The sequence below is a fragment of the Meles meles genome, chromosome 5, assembly GCF_922984935.1.
Source record: "Meles meles chromosome 5, mMelMel3.1 paternal haplotype, whole genome shotgun sequence".
Taxonomy (NCBI): domain Eukaryota; kingdom Metazoa; phylum Chordata; class Mammalia; order Carnivora; family Mustelidae; genus Meles; species Meles meles.
Window position 1 is genome coordinate 25098901 of NC_060070.1, and position 21108 is coordinate 25120008.

The 21108-nt window shown below is 37.9% G+C and overlaps 1 protein-coding gene across 2 annotated transcripts in view; it reads left to right on the top strand.

Moving 5' to 3' along the window:
- PDSS2 (decaprenyl diphosphate synthase subunit 2) overlaps positions 1 to 21108 on the top strand; it is a 254692-nt gene that overhangs the window by 1120 nt on the left and 232464 nt on the right. The window lies entirely within an intron of this gene.

The following is a 21108-nucleotide window of genomic DNA, read 5'->3' on the forward strand; positions in this document are numbered from 1 at the left end:
ATGCTTCCAGTAAAAACAAACGAACAAAAACCTTTTTTATTTGAAAATAATTTCAAGCATACAGAAAAGTTGCAAGAATAAAAATAGTAAAAGAACACAGCTGCATACATTTTAATCAGATTCCCTATTCTAAACATATGTACATACTATTTACATTTATATGTAAATGCACACATTTTTAATGAATTATTTGAGAGTAGAGTGCATACATCATGGTCCCTTGTGCCTAAATATGTAATTGTGTATTTCCTAAGCGTAGAAATATTCTTTACAGTAATTAATTTAAACACATTTAATATTGATACAATACTTTATTAATATACCACTGATATTCCAGTTTTGTTAATTGACCCAAAAATGTCCTTTATAGTATTTTTTTCCTCTCTAGTTCAGGATCTAGCCTGGGATCACGTATTACAGTTAATAGTCATGTCTCTTTCATCTCCTTCAACTGGGAACATTTCCACAGCTCTTGCTTTTGTGAGTAGACCTGTAGTTAGTTCTCAGATGGGGCAGTTTTGCCCCCTGGTGAACATTTGGTAGTATATGGAGATGTCATGCCTGGGGCATGCTGTTGGCAGTTAGTAGGTAGAGGCCATGGATGCTGTTAAACACCCTGTAATGCCCAGCACAGACCCTACAATGAAGAATTACGGGCCTCCCAATGTCAATAGTACCAAGATGGAGAAAACCTAGAAAAAAATTATCTTTTTTCCTCCCATTTTCCTTTTTTAAATTAAACTTATTTTGAGGTAATTATAGGTTCACATGCTGTTGGAAGAAGTAATAGAGATCCAATGTACCCTCTACCGTTTCTCCGAATGTTAACATCTGGTATAACTATACTCTAGTATCACAAGTAGATTATTGACATTGATACAGTCAAGATGCAGAACATTTCTGTCACCACAAGGATCCCTTATGTTACTCTTTTCCAGCCACCCCCACTTCTCTTGCTTACCCTCTTGGTGTAATTTTTTGAGATACCTGTTGTTTCTTTATTACTACAGAAGTGACCAAGTAACAATAAAGTGATTTTACTTGTTGGCATTTTTTCCAGTCTCAGGAATATCATCTTATCAGTGGGCTAAACTTGTCCTGTAGTTAGAATGTTAATTCTCTGTAGATTTTAGATGTTATACACTCAAAACACACACACACACACACACACACATACACACACTCATATGTACTTACATGTTTTAAGGCTTAGTAATGAAACTAATGAGCTTACCTTCTAATTTAAAAGCTGTAACTACCAATCCTTTTGAAACTATCTGTACTCCCCAGTCCACGTCCCTGAATCCCAGTGTACTGGATTTTGGGTTTGTTTTTCCTTTTTAAAAGTTATATTGGTGTTTCTCTAAATAATATGTTAAATTTTGCTCACTTTTGAAATTTATAAATATAGTAGCTTATTGCTTGTAGTCTGCTATGCTTACTTTTTTTCTGTAATTGTTCCTAAGATTTGTCCATGTCGTGCTTAATTGTACTTCATTAGTTTTTCACTGGTGTATGAAAGCCCATTTTTTGAATATGCCATAGCCTTCTCTCAATCAGCATTTGGGTGGTTTGCATTTTTGTGTTATGAAAAATGCTGCTGTGAATGTGCTTGCGCATATCTCCAGATGTACTTGTCTTGAGAGACTAGATGGAGGAGGAGTGAATGCACGTGTTCAGTTTTAGTAAATAATAGCAAATTGCTTTCCAAAGTGATTGTACCAGCTGCTACTCTCATGAGCAATGTCTGAGTTCATATTACTCCATGTTCTCATAGCACTAGAGCCTTGAAGTTTCTTAATTTTTGCTAATCAAATAGTGGGTTTCACTGCATGTGGTGGTAATGGTAGTGTTAGTGGCAGGGCTCATAGTACTATGTTACGTCGTGCATATTATTGTCTTTGTAATAAAACATTGAAGTGAAGAGGGCAGAGCTGGAAAAGGCCTTATTAATGTGTATATTCTGAGAGTTGTAATTCATCCACTTAGTTGCCAGAGCATTAGAAGGGGTGTTGGAGAAGATCCCTTCTAAAGCCACCAGAGACACACTAGATGAAAGCTTGTAAGACTAATTGGCTCTAAAATTTCCTGGTTGTAGCTTGCCCTGACTGCCCAAGTACCATGGCACAGTGAAAGAAGTGGAGAGGAACAAAATAACTAAGTTGCAGTAAAGGTGGTAACGTGTATGAATGGTTTTATTTTGTGAGAAAAGAAAGAGCTAACGTGCATGTCGTTTTATTATTCTTTGATAGTGTATCACAATTTATTTGAACAGTCTGAACTCATGGGCAGAACAAAAAAAACTTTGGGGGAAGATGTCCTATATTTACCTGTTTTAGTAGTGGAGCAAGCGTTTGATCCAAAGGGTAGGCAGACTGTGATTATTGTAAATAATAGCTAAAAACATGGATTAAGCAACTATATATTTTTGAATGATGTACAACCTTACTTTGTTGAAATCTTATCAGCAAAGCATTGATAATTAAGAGGAAGGGTGTGAGGGCTATCTGGCTGCAACATCTGTCACCCCATTGATTGCCAGGGTTGATTTCGGCTGATCTGGCTGGCTAGGTAGGTGTCCCTTTCCTCCCTCACTGCTCCAAGTGGGTCCCTCCTGAAGCTGTGTGCTCTGTTGAAGAAGACGGCCTTCCCCGATAGAGGAGAGGTCTGTTCTTCCATCAGGGATATACAAGTCGTGAGGAGAAAATATTTGCAAATCAAATATCTGAAGGACTTGTATCCAGAATATGTAAAGAACTCTCTAAACTCAATGGTTAAGAAAGTAAACAATACAATTAGAAAATGAGCAGAAAGACCCTGTAAAGATGACAAGTAAATATATGAGAAGGTGGCAGGTAAGCATATGTAACATTAGCCATTAGAAAAATGAAAATTAAAACCGTGATAAGATAACTGCTACTTACGTGCTAGATAGGCTAAAATGTAAAGTACTGACAATCTGATGTCCTCGTGAAGATGCAGAGAAATGAAACCAGATTTCTTTCAACATTGCTGATGGGAATGTAAAAATGGTACAGCCACACTGAGAAAGAGCTTGGCAGTTTCTTATAAAATTAAACATACACTTCCCATACAAACCAGCAATCGTACTCCAGAGAATTTACTCCAGAGAAGTAAAAACTTGGGTCAAAACCTATACTCAAATGTTTATAGCAACTTTATATGTAATAGCCCCAAATTGGAATAACGCAGATGTCATTCAATGGTGAATTGTTGAACAAATGATATTGCAGCCATGCAATGAAACCCTGTTCAACAATGAAGATAACTGAACTATTTATTCATACAACAATTTGAATGAATCTGGAAAGAATTAGGGTGAATGGGATAGATCAATCCACACTACTGGTGGGAATGTAAAAAGGCACTTCTCAGAAAAATTAAAGAAAGAATTACCAGGTGATCCAACAATTTCACTTCTGGGTATATAGCCAAAAAAAAAAAAAAAAAAAAAAATTGAAAGCAGGGTCTCAAAGAGATGTCCGTTTACCCGTGTTCATGGCAGCATTATTTGCAATAGCCTAGTGCTGGAAGCAGCCCGGATGTCCATCAGTAGGTGAATGGATAAACAAAATATTGTGTACATATAATGGAGTATTATTCAGCCTTTAAAAGGAAATTCTGGCACATGTTGCAACATGGTGAACCTTGAGGACATTATGTTAAGTCAAATGAGCCAGTCACAAGAAGACAGATACTGTATTATTCCATTGATATGAGGTATCTAGAGTAGTCCCATTCACAGAAAGTAAAATGGTGGTTGCCAAGGGTATAGAGTTTCAGTTTTGTAAGATGAAAAAGTTCTGGAGATTGGTTGCACAACATTGTGAATATAGTGAACTGTACACTTAAAAAATGTCTAAGATGGTAAATTTTATGTGTGTCTTACCACAAAGAAAAAGTCAGTCTCAGAAGTTTATATATTGTTGGAAAGAAAGAATTTCCTCTGCCCTTCAAGATCCTTCTAGCTGGAGTAAGAATCAAAATGACTTGAAACAGATTAACAGGAGAAAATCAAATTTAATAGCATATATGTGGGGAATTCACATAGACATGAAATTCCAAAGAAATGAAGCAAGGAGATGGCTATATGGGCTAAGAAGAGGAGAAGTGGTCTGGCTATTACAAAGGGGAGAAAGACCATTAGCAGGAAGGTGAAAGGAGATATTTGGAAACAAATGTTGCCCAATTATTCAGATAAGTTTCTCAGGGAAAGAGGAGTCTCTGTTAATAGCTCTCTTCCTGGTATGAGCGTGCAGTTGAGGAGGAGGTGAAGAGTTTTTCCTTGATCTGCTGGGTTTTGATTGCTTTTAACTCAAAATAATCATGCCAAAGTAGCCAATCTTGGGACAGCCTGCCCTTGGCCTCTGTAATACTGTATGATTCCATTTATACAACATTCTCAAAATGACAAAACTATGGAGATGGAGGACAGATTAATGCTTGCTAGAGTCAGGGACAGAGTGGGCAGCAGGGAGGATATAAATACAAAGAGGTATTTTGTGGTGATGGAACATTTCAGTATCTCTTTTTTTTTTTTTAAACATTTCAGTATCTTGATTTTGATAGTAGTTACATGAATCTATACACGGATAAAGGTGCTTAAAACTATATACACGGACACATACAAATGAATACAGGTTAAGAAAAATGCTGAAAATGGGATAAGGCTGTAGTTTTGTGGTTTTGTTTTGTTTTGTCTTAAGATTTATTTATTTGACAGAGAGAGCAGGGGGATGGGGGCAGAGGGAGATAAAGCAGACTCCGTGCTAAGTGCAGAGCCTAACGTGGGGCTTAATCTCACAATCTATGAGATTACAACCTGAGCCAAAACCAAGAGTCATACTCTCAACTGACTGAAACACTCAGGCTCGTAGGTTTGTATTTTGTTAACACTAATGGACGAATGTTAATTTTTGGTTTTCATATACTGTATTATAGCTGAAGACTGAGGAAAGCTAGATAAAGGATATATAGGATTCTATACTATTTTTGTAATTTTCTGTGAGTCTGTAATTATTTAATTATTTTAAAAAGCTGAAAAGAATCTCTTTGAATTGAGAGAGAGAATGAATGAGTGAATTAACCAACAAACAAGCAGTAGGCTTAGGAGACAGGAGACCTGCACGTTCTAGTTTTATCCTGTCAGTAGGTAACAGTATGACCCAAGGCAAGTTATTCCATGTTTTTTGGGCTTTAGTTTCCTAAGCAATGAAGTAAGGAGTTTGAATAAATGATTTCCAAAGGTGTTGCCATTTCTGTACTAGTATAGAAATTAGTGTTGTAATTGAATATGGCAGGTAAGGGAGCCATTGTCATTTCTCAAGCAGGGAGTGAGCAGATTGGATGCAATGTGGTAACACAGATCTATGGTCCTTTTCCTACTATTTAAAAATCGTAAAGGCTCAGAAAACAGAATGTTTTTTCAGGCTCATAAATCTGACCTGAACTGATGAGCGATTATTTATAGTCTTTCTTTATTCCACTTAATGTGAATATTCATGGATTTTGCTGCAGAAATATTCATGTGTTTGATTACAGGGTGCTGCCCCAGATCCTACTGGAGTGCAGAGTAAAATGCACTTTCCTAAAATCAGAAAAATTTTGAATTGGTTTCAGGGGCTTTGGATGAGAGATTGTGGATCTGTCCAAGCTGGACAGTGGGCTGTAGGATGGACTAGAAGGGCAGTTATGTGATGTAGATTGGTAACGTGGAGGTTGAATGTGGCAACAGTACATCAACCCTTATTTCCTCACAACTTGTACCCTATGGTTCGTTATTACCTTGCTGATTAAATGTGATTATCCACTTGTGCAAAATATATATTTTTTATTTTTAATCATTTAAATTTCTGTATAAATCATTACAGATCTCCCCTACTATCTGAAAGTAGGGCATTTCTATGAAACTTTCGATAAGCCAAAATGGCATCAAGCAAAAGAAGCAATTACCATTAATTTATATGGAAAACTTTTTGAGTATTCCCAGACCCAAAAATAATCTCCCTTAGGCTTTTGTTGATATCTTAGGACACATCTTGCTAATGAATGCACAAAATAAATTGAGATAAAGCACAGATGCTCACAGATACAGTTCAAAGCTACGGCAGTTTGATGCTAAGATGCTGAGTGTAGTTCCCAGGGAAGGAGCTTGGCGGTTCCAGTCTTGCTGCTCTGGGTGTGCGCTGCTTCTGTAACGGCTCGCTGCAAAACAAACGTTAAACACTATTTTTGCTTTTTGCCTTTTTTCATTAAAGTGAAAATCCTCTTTGTATTTCTTTTGGTCAGTGAACTAATATATGTCTTTTGTAAAGCAAAGTGGCTCTTTTGAAAGGCAGGCTATTCCTGTATTATTTCTTTTGAAGTACTTTTAGTTTTATATATACCTGCTGTCAACAACTGAAATGTTTTCAGTAATCATATGGAGGACTCTTTATCGTTTTTAAGGTAATGACTTACTTTTTTTACATAGAATTTTTTGTTGTTTATACATATTGAGTAATATGGCTTTACTTGTTTTCGTTGATTACTTTTGACATATTTGGCTTTTAGGATTAAATTTTTGTTTAAATACTCTTATCTTTTTACTTTTGTCTTGATCTCTATTGCACATTTCCATAGGTGGGACTAATTTAGTATCATTTAATGGAGACAAATAATGACATTTCATCTCTCTCTAAGGGGGTGTTGATTCCTTGGCAGACACTTTTTGTTCCTGAGTTCACTACAGTTACTTGGCTACCTATAAAGCCTTATTAGTCTTTTCTGCATGTTAAAATTCTTCAGAGATCTTTGAATTTATTATTAGAAATTTAATTTTAGTCTCTTCCATGTTTATAAAAGACCTTTTCTAGATTCAGTTCTGTAATTACTGACTGAAAACCTGCGTTACTTATGAAGGACTTTTTTTTTTTTTTTTGGATGACTAGGAGAAAATTAAAAATTTTAATTCATTCCACAAATATTTGAGGTGCTCTTGGCATGGAATGTACAAACAAGAATAAGACACAGTTGCTTCCCTTCAGGAATTCATCAGAGACGGTATGGTGAGCATGAGCTCTACAATCAGACTGTTTAGATTTATATCCTGTCTCTACAACTACCAAGCTATGTGATCTCAGGCAATTTCCTTAACCTTTTTGTGTTTTAGTTTCCTCATTTGTAAAATGAGACTAATAATAGTACCTATACTATTTTATGAAGATTATGAAGATTAAATGGGTAACTATAGATAAAGTGCTTAGATACTCTTCTATGGCTCATAAAAAGTATCCAAGTGTTAGCAATTTTCATTATTGAAATTCATTTCAGTGGAGAGATGTGCTAATAGTGAGAGTACCTTGGGATATATGCTATAGTATGTGTGAATGATATGCTGTAGAGACAGGGATTAAAAAAAAAAAAATCTCTACAGAAAATTGAAGACTTTCAAAGATGAGATGACCTAAGAGTTGGGTCATGTTGGATGGAAAGGAAATGACCAAGGCAGGGACATAAAAGAGAAGAAATTGCTTAGCCAGGGGTAGAGAAGTAGTAGTTTGGTGTGGTCTGAACATGGGATGGGATGAGACAAAAAAGATAAGTTGAACATATGTGTCGCTTCTGCCAAGACAGAGTAATGAATGCTAAACAAATAGAAAACTGGACAAAAAATATGAAACAGTTGTATTCTTGGAGTACGAAGCAGTATAGCGTTGTGATTCTATGAAAGGGAAAACAGATGAGATGAAAACTATCACTCTGGCTTTGTGCTGGGAGGTATTTTCCAAATAGCCACACAGAGAGGGGAACATACACAGAGGATGGTGGTATCGGTGAGTTTGAGACAGATCAGATTTGGGGGAAGCAAAGGCAGCAGGAAATTGTGGGGCAGAATACGGAAGAGGAGGGAGTATACAGAGAAAGGCTCCAGGCAGCTGAGGTGCCCACTTGAGTCTATTGTTGAAGTATTAGCAGCACATGCGTAGGATGAAAATCAGTGAGGCTGGGGAGCTATAAGCCGTGCAGTTCTCAGAGTTCTCACAGAGCTGGGAGGCGTCTGAGTTCTAACTGGACGTTATGGAAAGACTTGAACAGCCAGGCACTCGGTGAAGACCCCAGAAAATTATGCCTCAGTAATAGGGATAAACCAGCTTTAGAGGGCAGACTGCTCGAGAACCTCCCTAATAAAGCTAAACAGCAAGTCTCAAAAAGATCAGCCTGACCCAGAACTAGTTGAACTGCCAGCCAAAGCACCCCGAAATTCTTAAAAGGAAGATTAAAATCCAGTTACTCAGCAGCACAATTTAACAATATCCAACATCCAATTAAAAATTACAGGACATTTCAAGAAGCAGGAAAATAGACATATACCAGGAGAAAAATCAGTCAGTAGAAACAGATCTGTAAGACACTGATGATGGAATCAGCAGACAGGACTTATTATAAATATGGTCAAGTTTTTATTTTTTTAAATTTATTTCAATTTTAAAAACATTTTTTAACTTAAATTCAGTTAATTAACATATAATGTATTATTGGTTTCAGAGTTACAGGTCTGTGATTCATCAGTCTTATGTAACACCCAGTGCTTATAACATCACATGCCCTCCTTAATGTCCCTCACCCAAGTACCCTATCCCCCTACCACCTCTCCTCCAGCAACCTCAGTTTGTTTCTTATGATTAAGAGTCTCTTATGGTTTGTCTCCCTCTCTGGTTTTGTCTTGTTTTATTTTTTCCTCTCTTCCCCTATGAACCTCTGATTTGTTTCTTAAATTCCACAAATCAGTGAGATCCTATGATAATTGTCTTTCTCTGATTGACCTGTTTCACTTAGCATAATACCCTGTAGTTCCACCCACGTCATTGCAAGTGGCAAGTTTTCTTTTTTTATGGCCGTGTAATATTCCATTGTATATATAGACCACATCTTCTTTATCCATTCATCTGTCTCAGAGCGTTAGGCTCTTTCCATTGTTTGGCTGTCGTGGACATTGCTGCTATAAACATTGGGGTGCAGGTGACCCTTCGAATCACTACCTTTGTATCTCTGGGGTACATACCCACTAGTGCAGTTGCTGGCCTGTAGGGTAGCTGTATTTTCAACTTTTTGAGGAACCTCCATACTGTTTTCCATAGTGGCATTACCAGCCTGCATTCCCACCAACAGTGTAGAAGAGTTCCTATCCTCAAGTTTTTAAAAGAAAGCATGAATAATGATACATGTGATAGAAAAAATATGTAAAGGGTAATATCTGGGGTGCCGGGTTTGCTCAGTGGGTTTAGCCTCTACCTTCAGCTTAGGTCATGTTCTCCGGGTCCTGCGATCAGGCCCTGCATCAGGCTCTCTACTCTCAGCAGGGAGCCTGCCTCCCCACTTCTCTCTGCCTGCCTCTCTGCCCTCTGTCAAATAAATAAATAAAATCTTTAAAAAAAAAAAGTAATATCTGTAACTGAAAGTTCAATATGTAACAGGAAAACATTTATCTGGATTGGCTCAACAGTAGATTAGATCCTGAAGAAGAAAAGATAAGTGAACTGAAGACATAGCAATAGGTACCCTTTCCAATCTGATACAGAGGCTCCATGAACAATTACAGCTAATATTCTTTTTTTTTAAATATTTTATTTATTTGACAGAGAGAAATCACAACTAGGCAGAGAGGAAGGCGGAGAGAGAGGAGGAAGCAGGCTCCCTGCGGAGCAGAGAGCCCGATGTGGGGCTCGATCCCAGGACTCTGGGATCATGACCTGAGCCAAAGGCAGAGGCTTTAACCCACTGAGCCACCCAGGCGCCCCTACAGCTAATATTCTTAATAGTGAAAGACTGTTTTCTACGACAGGACTCAAGGATATTCTCCTTTCCTCTTCTGTTAACATTTTACCAGAAGTTCTAGCCAGTCAAGAAAAAGAATTTAAAAGCATGTTGGGTTAGAAAAGAAAAGCAAGTCTTAATTACCAAATAACGTCACATGCTGGGAAATCCCTAAGAATTTACAAAAAAGCTACTAGAGCTGATAAACGAGTGTAGCAAGCATAAGTTATATAATGTCAAAATATACAAAGCAATTGTGTTTCCTTATATCAACAATAAACAGTTGGAAAATGGATTTGCAAAATGTTCGCCGTAATATAAAAAACATGAAATGCTGAGGGATAAATTTAACAAAATATATACAAAGTCTGTACATTGAGAGCTATAAAACACTGGTGGGGAAATTCAAGATGACATAAATATACCCTGTTCATGGATTGGAAGAATTAATATTATTAAAATATCTGTTCTTCCCCAAATTCATCTATAGATTTAGCATAATCCCAATCAAAATTTCTACAGATGATTTTTTGTCAAAATTGATAAGCTGATCTAAAATTAATCTGTGATTGCAAAGATCCACAATAGCTAGAAAAATTTTGAAATATCGTGCAATGCTAGCATCACACGATTTCAAAACTTCTAGATAGCTACAGTAAACAAGACTCTGAGGGACTGGTGTACAGACAGGCATATACATCACTATGGCTGAATATAGTTCTGAAATGGACCCACAGGTATATATGGTAATCCATTTTTGACAACAGTAGCAAGACAGTTAAGTGGGCAAAGGATAGTATTTTCAACAAATGGTGCTGGGGGGAAACCTCATGACATAAAGAACAGTGGCTTTGAAACTAAACATATAACTAAACATAAAAACTAAAATACAAAAATTCTAAAAGAAAATGCAGGGGGAAAAATTGTGACTATGAAGTAAGTAGAGAATTTTTAGAAAGCATGAAGTGTAAAAGAAAAAATTGTAAAAGAAAAAAAGAACTAGAGTTCATTGACATTTAAAACTACGCTTTAAAAAAATGCTGTTAAGAAAATAAAATGGCAATAGGGCGCCTTGGTGGCTTAGTCGGTTGAGCATATAGCTCTTGGTTTCTGCTCAGGTCATGATCTCATGGGTTGTGGGGTTGAGCCCCTTCTCGGGCTCCATGCTCAGCGGGGAGTCTGCTTGAAGACTCTCCCTCCTCTCCCTCTGCCCCTCTTGCTCTTGACTGTGCATGCTCTCTCCCTCTCCAATAGGCAGGTAGGTAGATAGGTAGGTAGATAGAAAAGAGCAAGCCACAGAGTGGGATAAAATATACACATGTCTGACAAAGGGCTGGGACATACAAAGAAGTCTTACAACTAAAGCAGACAACCAACTCAAAAATTGGAGAAGATTTGGACATTTTACAAAAGAGGTTACCTAGCCAATTAGTAAAATTGAAAATGACAACATGCTTAACATCATTAGTCACTTCAAAATGCAAACAAAGTAAAACCAGAAAGAGATGTCACTGCATACAAACAAAAATGGCTAATTTAGGAAGTCTGACCGTGGTAAATGTTGGTGAGAATGTGGGCCGTTCTCACTAACATAGGAGAGCTGGAACTGTCCTGTGGTGCTAATGGGACTATAAAATGGTACAGCCACTCTGAAGAACTATTTGGTCTTTTTTTAAAAAAAGTTAAGCATACCCTTGTACCTTATAATCCAGCAATCCCACTGCAGGGTATTGAAATGATAGAGAATGGAAACAAATGTGCAGTCATTTTTTTTTTTTAAGATTTAATTTTTTTTTTTTTGTCAGAGAGAAAAAGCGAATGAGGACAAGCAGGGAGAGCAGCAGGCAGAGGGAGAAGCAGGCTCCCCACTGAGCTGGGAGCCCAATGTGGGACTCCATCCTAGGACCCTGGGATCATGACCCGAGCCAAAGGCAGCCACTTAACCGACTGAGCTACCCAGGTGTCCCTGCAGTCAGAGATTTTAACACAATTATTCAGAGCAGTTTATTTACTATAGGCATAAACCGGAAACAATCTAAATGTCTACCTCAGGTGAATGGAATATCCTCCAGAAAGAAAAAAGAAAAAAAAATTTAGTAAAAAAATTTACTAATTGGCTAGGTAACCTCTTTTGTAAAATGTCCAAATCTTCTCCAATTTTTGAGTTGGTTGTCTGCTTTAGTTGTAAGACTTCTTTGTATGTCCCAGCCCTTTGTCAGACATGTGTATATTTTATCCCACTCTGTGGCTTGCTCTTTTCTATCTACCTACCTATTCCAGAAAGAATATCCTCCAGAAAGAGGGGCGCCTGGGTGGCTCAGTTGTTGAGCATCTGCTTTTAGCTCAGGTCATGATCCCAGGGTCCTGGGATCGAGCCCTGCTTTGGGCTCCCTGCTTAGTGAGAGAGGCCTGCTTCTCCCTCTCCCACCTCACCTGCCTGTGTTCCTGCTCTTGCTGTCTGTCACATAAATAAATAAAATCTTTAAAAAAAGAAAGAAAAATGAGTTGATTAATGATTCACTCAATAACATGATTGGATCTCAAGAACATTATGCTGAGTGAAGGAAGCCAGATACAAAGGAATGCATGCTGTATGATTTCATTTACATGGAAAATCTAGAATAGGTAAAATTATACTGACAGAAAGCATCCACTTTAGTTGTTTGCTTGGGGCCTTAGAGGGAACAAAGGAATTTTTAGGATACTAGAAATGTATCATATCTTTATTGTGGTGGCAGTTACACAGATGTATACATTTGGCAAAACATTTGACTGTACACTTAAAATGTATATGTTTTATTGTTAGTGACTGTTATTGAATGTGTCATTTTTATTGCTAAAGGGTGTTCCTCTGCATGGATATAAGCGAATTGTTTATCTGTTCACCTTAAATGAACATTTTGATTGCTTGTAGCTTTTGGCTATTGTGAATAAATCTGATATGAATTAAAGTTGTTTTAAAAATAAAAAAGGGGGGGCGCTTCGGTGGCTCAGTGGGTTAAAGCCTCTGCCTTCGGCTCAGGTCATGATCCCAGGGTCCTGGGATGGAGTCCCGCATCTGGCTTTCTGCTCAGCAGGGAGCCTGCTTCCCTTCCTCTCTCTCTGTCTCTCTGCCTGCTTGTGATCTCTGTCTGTCAAATAAATAAATAAAATCTTAAAAATAAATAAATTAAATAAATGAAAAAGGAAAAGTTGTAGCTAGGTTTTGAGGAGCTTCTTTATGTAGTGTTAAGATCTAATTTAATTTTGAGATCAGCAGAGACCACTAAGGTTAAGTGGTAGAGAGATTTGAATAGATATGTCTTTTGAAAGCTGGTTTTTGCAGCTATGAAAGTTGCGGGTTGCAGAAAAGAAAAACTGGAGGCTGGAAGGCCTGGCTATAATCTAGGTTGGTATAATCTAGTCATTTTTATAGGTTGCTATAATCCGGTCCTTTCTCCCCCTGCACAGCTTTAGTGAGGTGAATGGTCAAGTAAAATTATATATATATTGAAAGTGTACAGTGTGATTATTTGATATATGTATACATTGTAGAATGATTACCTCGCTTAATTACCTTTGTATGTGCACCGATGTGTGTGGTGAGGATGCCGAAGATCTACTCTCATGGTAGATTTCAAGTATACAGTAGAATGTTACTAGCTGTAGTCACCATGCTGTACATTAGATCCTCAGTACTTATTTTCTTATAACTGAAAGCTTATCCCCTTTGACCAGCATCTTCCCATATTTCCTACCCCCCAGTACCTGGTAATCATCATTCTACTGTCTTTTTATATGGGTTGAGTTTGACCCCCACCTTTTCCCCTTTTTTTTCCAGATTCCAGATATAAGTGAGATCATACAGTATTTGTCTTTCCCTGTCTGGCTTATTTTATTTAGCATAATGTCCTCTGGGTTCATCCGTGTGTTTGCAAATGACAGGATTTCCTTCTTTCTTATGATTGAATAATATTCCACTGTGTGTGTGTGTGTGTGTGTGTGTGTGTGTGTTTATATATCACACACTCATTAGCATTTATCAGTCGATGAATTGTTCCCCTATCTTGGCTTAAGTTGTTCCCATATGTTGGCTGTCATGAATAGTGCTGAACATGGGAGTGTAGATATTGCTTCAAGACAGTGTTTTCATTTCCTTCAGATGGATACCTTGAACTGGGAGTTTCTGGATCTTGTGATAGTTCTGTTTTTAATTTTTTAGGACCCTCCATATTGTTTTCCATAATGACTGTACCAGTTTACATTCCCACCAGTAGTGCACAAGAATTTCCTTTTGTCGTTATCCTTGCCAACACTTATTATCTCTTGTCTCTTGGTAAAAGTTATCCTAACGGGTATGAAACGGTATCTCATTGTAGTTTTGATTGACATTTCTCTACGATTAGTGTTGAGCACCTTTTCATGTACTTGATCGCCATCTCTGTTTTCTTTGGAAAGATGTCTTTTCACATCATTTGCGCATATTTTCATTGGATTATTATTGTTATGATTTTGCTGCCGAGATATATGGTTTTGCAAATGTTTTCTCCCATTCTGTAGTTACCTTTTCATTGCGTTGATTGTTTGCTGAACAGAAGCTTTCAGTTTTATACAGTATTATTTGTTTTTGTTTCGTTGCCTTTGTTTTTAGTGCTAAGACCAATGTCAAGGAGCTTTTTCCTTGTTTTCTTTTGGATTTTACAGTTTTAGGTCTTATATATAAGTCTTGAACCTGCTTCAAGTTGATTTTTGTGAATGGTGTAAGATAGGGATCCAGTTTCATTCTTCCATTCATTTCTTCTTTCAGCAGCTGGTCAAGTGTGTCCCCTAGTGGCCAGGTACTGTGCTTATTACCAGGGGATTCGAAGAACACAAGGCACTAAACCGCAACTCCCCTAACCCTTAACAAAATTTATATACAAATAAGGGAAATAGTTGCATAAAACAATAAGTATAATAAAATGTTACACATGTTGGACTAAAAGTATTTTCAAGTAAAATGAAGACACAAAGAATAGAGGGATCCACTAGGCAGGGGGCTAATGAATCAGGAATGTTCAATAAATGACGGGTTAAATATTAAAAATTGAGAAGGTGTTTTTGGTGATAAAGGAATATGAGGGTAGGGTATGAACTTGGGCAGTGGTGGTGGAATTGAATTATCAAAAATGGATTTAAGGTACATTTGCAGAGTGGAATTGACTTGGTAATTTTGAAAGTAAGAGAACAGAGTTGAAGCTAAGCTAAGAGCAAGCTAAATAATTGAGTATGTTGAGGTACCATTGATTGATAGAAGGCATACAGGAGGAGAAGCACATTTGGGTACAGAGTATAGGGGAGGTTTTTTTTTGTTTTTTGTTTTTTTTTTAGATTTATTGAACTTGAACTGTTTGTGGCATGTGGAGATGTCCAGAATGCAGTTAGAATGGCTCCAGGGCTCCTAATGGAAGTAGACATGAGCTGGAGTTGGAAGGTAAGATTTGAAGCCATAGGGATTTATTATCTTTTAGGAAGGGGGTATAGAATAATGTCAGTGTTGTTTGGTTGCAAAGGAAGAAATTGATTTTGGATTACTTAAGCAAATAAAAGAAATTTATTGGAAAGACACTAGGTAGATCACAGTTTCAAAGGGAGGGTTAGAAAACCAGGCCTTAGAAAGAATGGAAACTGGGGAAGCTCTAAGGGTTATCAGAAGCATGAATTTTGGGACAATTTCTCTGCAGTACAGCACTGTTTTCAGGTAGTTTCGGCTCTGGCTGCCTTTTATCCTCATATGGCTTCTCAAAGCTCAAATTCCTGTAAGAGAGGATTAATTTGGCCTTTCTTTCATCTTGTGACTATTGTAGATCAGTTCCTTTACTGGCAAATGGTGTACTGTGAGCTGCCCTGCTTGGGTCATTGCCCTCTCCTTTGGTCAGTTAGGGGGTAACTACTGTATTTCAGACCAACTCAGACCTCATAGAATAAGGAAAAGGAATTTCCTTAAAGGAAGGTGAAGTGAAGTGTTACGAGACAAAGGGAAAATCGGTTCTGGGCAGGACCCCCCCCCCCCCTTAATCCTGAGCTTAGTGGCTGCATGAAGCCGTTGGTGCAGCTTGAGGGGTAGGTGGCATGTAGGAGTGAACATGATCTGATAGGCAACATAATTGTGTATTCAGATCCCATTTAGGCCAGCCTCTGTTTTTCTTGATGATGGCCTGCTGGAGTTTAGAATTAAATGCATCCAATAATGATGAATGATGAGCTACTGGATTACATGGTCATATAACATTGTTGTATTCAGTTTTCACCAGTCTTCTAGTGAGCCAGGAACTTTTTCTCAAAAGGAAATAGTTACTTCATTTGCTTGCTGAAGGGGCCGTGGCCTTGTTCCAAAACTGTGGGGGCTGTGCGGTATTAATTGGGTCCTTTTGATAGGTTCAACACATTATTGTAGGTGGAGGCATCTTTTGACTTGTCTATACAGTCATAATGTTGTAGGGGAGTAAGGCAGTATGTACACCGGCTATTTAAGCAAGAAGTGTGCCACCAAGAACTTGTTACCCCTTTGTCTGGTATCAACATCTCACCTTTCCTTTAGAAATTTTAGAAATTTCCCCCAAAATGCAGTGATTTTGATAAAGAAATGGAATTCATTCAGCTTCTCCTTTGTACTTTTTACTGTAATATTCCTTCCTCCTGAGCCAGAGAGCCATTGTGAGATTTTGTCAGTTTGTGGGAATATCTGAAAAGTAGGATGTGTTAGTCTCACAGTGACTACTATGAGAAGAGGCTGAGTTGGAGCTCCATCTCTCTGCATGACTCATAAGTCGTCACTCTGCCCATGGGCCAGTGGGGTATTCTTAATTCCTAAGAGTTAATGTTAGAGCTAGTAGGTAATCATCCTCAAGGGCATTGGGTATTTCCCTCACCAGCTCGTGATTACCTGGGTAAATGGCTAGAGATCCATTTGAAAAAAAAGGTCTTCCATAAGGGAATTGGCCTCCAATTCATTCAACAACTATGGGTCTTGGCTTTGGGTCAGAGGTCATGACTCTCTAAGTGTCTCATACTGGTCTCTGTTCACTAAATGTAGAGTTGTTTGTTTTTAGCTATTTAAATCCAAACAGATCTTAGTGGGATGGCCCTTCATTTGAATTCTTGGGCCTGATTAATGAAATATAGATAGGGATTTCTGCCTATCACAGCAAAGCCTGAGATTACTGAATATTACCCTGCTGCCTTGTTGGATCACCATGTCCACTTTGCTTCTGGCAATTAACAGCTACCACCTGGACCCACCCAACCTTCCCTGAGCTGCTCCCATCATTTCCTGAGTTTAGGGAGTCCATGTCAGTTGCAGTTCCTCCCACCCAAATCCTTAGCTCTAGCAAGAGCCTTTGGAACGGTTAGTAATGACTGTAGTGTGCCCCTCACCAATCCTTTTCTGGTGTCAAGAGTGAAGGGAGAATCTTCTGGGCCCAGTTGGGAGACTGAGTAAGAACAGTATGTTATATGAATAAAAGTTGATAGTTTGAATAGAGAAAAGTGGTTCGTGAATCACATCTTTACACCATGGGCTTCGCTTTTTCCAAAGAACTACCAGGACAGTCAGAACCATTTTCATACTGGGAATTGCAACTTAGTTTAGGTCAAGTACCATCATCTGTATAGTAAACTAATGACAATTTGACTAAGTTTTGTACCAATTTGTAATTTTATTTATTTTAGTTCTGTAAGAACTGTAACCATACAGTGTTTATAACTTTTATATTTGGACATATTTAAATGATATTTTAATACAAATCATGTAAGGCAGTAGTGGATGACTGAATTTTTATCCTTTAAAAATGTAACATGTATCACTTAAGGATGAGGAATACTCATGAGTCTGTGTGATTTGGGGCCCAGTTAATAAGGATAAATTGATCATAGGTTTTGAAGTGCTATAATACTTAACTCTTTTTGCTTAGATTTTAACTAATTAAGATTCAGATACCCATATCTCTCTCTTTTCATGTTGCTCATCACTACTGTATTGCCAGCTGCTTTTCATCAATACTGTTGTATTCTATAATTATCCCTTCTTTATCCTTTTACAGAGTCAGAATTTTCCTGTGTGTGTGCGTGCACATGTGTGCACGCGCGTGTGCCTGCATGTGTGTGTGTGTGTGTGTGTGTGACACCTTAGAGGCCCTTTAGTTACCAAAAAATACTCATCTGTGCTTGTAGTTTGAAGAGTTTAATGAATGTTTTTCTAAAAATAGCTGCGTTGGAGTAGGTTTTAAAATGGGCACTAGATGTTAACCATTCAGATAGTTGTGTCTGATTTAATACTTATTTGAAGTTCTAGATACAAATCTTTAGTTTATGGAGTGCAGCTGCACTTGCTTTTCTTCCTCTGACTCACCAAAGCTTACTCAAAGCCTTTCATTTTTTTCTATTTCTGTATACTGAAACTTCATTTTAACAAATATTTAAAAATAGTTTAAAAAATTACCATTCTTTTGGAATCTCCTTGGAAGTTTATTTCATTTGCTCCAAAGACTTTTTTTTTTTTTTTTTTAAGCAAACCGAGTTGGTTTTATTTCCAGAGTTGTGAGGTTAGAGGTAGGTCTAATAAGTATTATATCATACTCTAAAAACTTAACAGTAGTATTTTGAAGTTTTCAAACATTGATAATTTGCATGAACATATTCTGTATAACATAGGGGCTCTGTTAAATTGTTAAAATATCAACAATTTAAATTGTTAAAATATCAACAAGTAAATGAAATTTAATTTATACTCGAAATTGAAAGGGCTTCACAAATCTTCACATTTCTAACTTGATGTTCTTTTTTGTTGCTGTATATTTAAAAGGAATGTCTGGGGCGCCTGGGTGGCTCAGTGGGTTAAGCCTCTGTCTTCAGCTCAGATCATGGTCTCAGGGTCCTGGGATCGAGCCCCATATCAGGCTCTCTGCCAAGCAGAGAGCCTGCTTCCCCTCTCTATCTCTGCCTGCCTCTCTGCCTACTTGTGAGCTCTGTCTGTCAAATAAATAAATAAAAACCTTAAAAAAAAAAATAAAAGGAATGTCATTTGTTTTCACAGGACTAATTTGTAGTATATACAGAACTTTTATTAAAAGCATTTTTAGGGGTGCCTGGGTGGCTCAGTGGGTTAAAGCCTCTGCCTTCAGCTCAGGTCATGATCCCAGAGTCCTGGGATCGAGTCCCGCATCGGGCTCTCTGCTCGGTGGGGAGCCTGCTTCCCCCTCTCTCTCTGCCTGCCTCTCTGCCTACTTGTGATGCCTATCTGATAAAAACAAAAACAAAAACAAAAACAAAGCAACCTTAAAAAAAAAAGCATTTTTATGTAGTGCTACTATTTTTAAGCATTATGTATTTTCTCACATATGTTTTGTTCTGTAGTATCCATGACTGAACACGAGAGTGACAATAGAGTGTGTATGATACAATTTTATAAGTACATAGAAAGGAGCTCCAGAAATGAAAATCTAAGAAATTGGTAGTCCTGGCCTTATAATTTTTTTGTATAAAGCTATTTTATTTTATTTAAAGGCTTATTTATTTATTTTAGGGAAAGAGAAAGAGAGGAAGGGAGAGCACAAGCGGGAGAGGGAGGGGGAGAAAGAATCTCAAGCAGACTGTGTGCTGAGTGCAGAGCTCGACATGGGGCTTGATTTCAGGACCCTGAGCCGAGATCATGACCTCCACCTCAGTCGGATGCTTAACTGACTGTGCCACGTGGACGTCCCCTGACCTTAGAACTTTAATTTAGATTTAAAAGTACTCCTGCATTTACCTGGTCAACTTAGGAAAAAACTGGGGTGGAGTTTGAAAGATATGCTGCACTGCACAAATATAAGGTAGAAGTGGAGGCCTAGGACTGTTAGCATGAGAAATAGTAGCAGTTGAAGCTGTGTGGTGTAGTGGAAAACAGAGCGTTGGAAGATGACTGAACTGGAGTCAGCCTTGGCTTATGTCATTTATTAGCTGCTGTTGGGGCATGTTAACTACTCAGACCTTCTGTTTTCTCACCAGCAAAAATGGGCATAATAGCACCTATCTTGTTGTGAGTCTTGAATGAAAGACTTAGGTGACAACATAGTTTTATTTCTCCCTCCCTAACTGGAAAATAGGAAATATCCATGGCAAAAATAAGCATCCATTCTGGAGCAAAATGTAGATTACTTTTGCATTAGTTTATTATATTTTCATTAATGACTTGCCAGTAAAATAGGATTGACTAATGGGTTAGGAATATGAAGAAAATTGTCATTGCTGATTAACATGTGGCCCTGAATTAGATTTTAGAACTTTAGAGGATTTCAAAACATGAATACAGTTGGTCACTGTGGATGGGTTACAAACCCAGACAAAGTAGAAAATAGGGAGCCAAGGGTCTCTTAGGTGGGTGAGAATAATGTCTGTCAAGAGGTTTTATAATCTCTAAGTCATTTTAACAATAATTAAGGTACTGTCACTTTTTTACCCTTGCCAGGATTAAAGGGGGAAACATCTGGGAGTGGTGGATCTCACAAAACTCTCCAGTACTCCTCTCCATGGGTAAATTGGCTGCTGTTTGTTGAAGCAGTCATTGCTGCTACTGGACCATGGGGCACTTAGATGTCCCAGTAGTTAGGGGCCTAACTACTGGGTGATGTGGAGATGCCCAGTCTAGTTTTTTGGACCATAAGCAAGGTACCTGGCTCTTTATATGCCTATCAGATATTGAAATCTCACTGAATGGCAGGTTGGTAAGTTTCCTGCAGATAGATAAATTCTAACCTGTGATACGGAGTCAGACTCATTAGTAGCTTCCCATGTTCTGGAGGATGCAGTTTGACTTGTGCATGGCAAAACATGCTTCCTTTCTAGTCACTTTGGCCACTCTCTCCACTCTCCACCCTAAGCTGGAGCCACAGGAAGTAAACCATCTATATTCATACCTGGTAAACATTGCTTAACTTAGGACTGTACTCAAGTATTAGCCTTTTTGATAAGTATTCCATGATTTCTCCAATTGAAATTGCTCATTCCTCCACCTTTCTGTCCCTTCGAAAAATCAGAAGATATGACACCACTGAGTTTTCATTCTCCATGGTCTTGATCAGCTGGTGTCAAGTGGTGGCTGCTTCCTTTAGACTGGGCATATGTTGTACACTTTAAATATATACAAGTATATCTGTCCATTATTCCTCTGTAAAGCTGGGAGAAAAAAGATTGGGCATATGCTCTTCAGTTCACCATTTGAGATGCAGTTACAGCTGACCACTTCATGGATTAATTGGCCTATTTGGATCCTTTATTTTGGACCTCTGATATCAA